We start from the raw sequence: 720 nt of genomic DNA on the forward strand, positions 1-720 counted from the left end.
TATATATATATATATATATGTAAAAGTTTGAGTTGGCCCTATTCAAATTTATTAATTCACGTCAGCTCGTGTTCGACTCAAAATTAACTCAAATAATTTTTAAAATAATAAAACTATTTTTTTAAATAACATAAAAAAGGTTAATATAAAATATTATAGACGCGAACTTTGATGAAAATATTGAATATAAATAAAAAAAATTAAAACAAAATAATGATGACATTAGAAGTCTTTTGATTGGCTATGCCAATTTGATTTTTATACTTGTTATATTATACTTGTTCGTGCAATCTTTATAATGCTGCAGGATGCTATGGACCGGTAAGAAACATGTTGACATTATGGCTCAATTAGGTTTGATGTTTCCTGGCTTTAACAAATCTTAAAATTACATAAATACCCTCATTTCTTTGGAAGCTTCCGATGGCATTTTCGATATTATGTTTTTATTGACAAACGTCTCCTGAGTGTTTGACTCCATGGGAACAAAAATCCCCTGCAACAGTGGTTGGTAGATGATTTGGCTCAGAATTTTTTAGCCTTTAGATTTCCTTTGAGATTTAAAAGTCTATGCTAAGAATTTTAAATCCATTAAACATTGTGTAAGTCACACGGGCTCAAGAATCCAACGGCCGCAAATTATTTTTGGGACGTTGAAGACGCCGAAAAGACCGTCGGATAGTATTGACCGGCTCCAGAGGACTTAACGGCTAAGCTTGA

This window comes from Phalaenopsis equestris, unplaced genomic scaffold (assembly GCF_001263595.1).
Source record: "Phalaenopsis equestris unplaced genomic scaffold, ASM126359v1 Scaffold000107, whole genome shotgun sequence".
Taxonomy (NCBI): domain Eukaryota; kingdom Viridiplantae; phylum Streptophyta; class Magnoliopsida; order Asparagales; family Orchidaceae; genus Phalaenopsis; species Phalaenopsis equestris.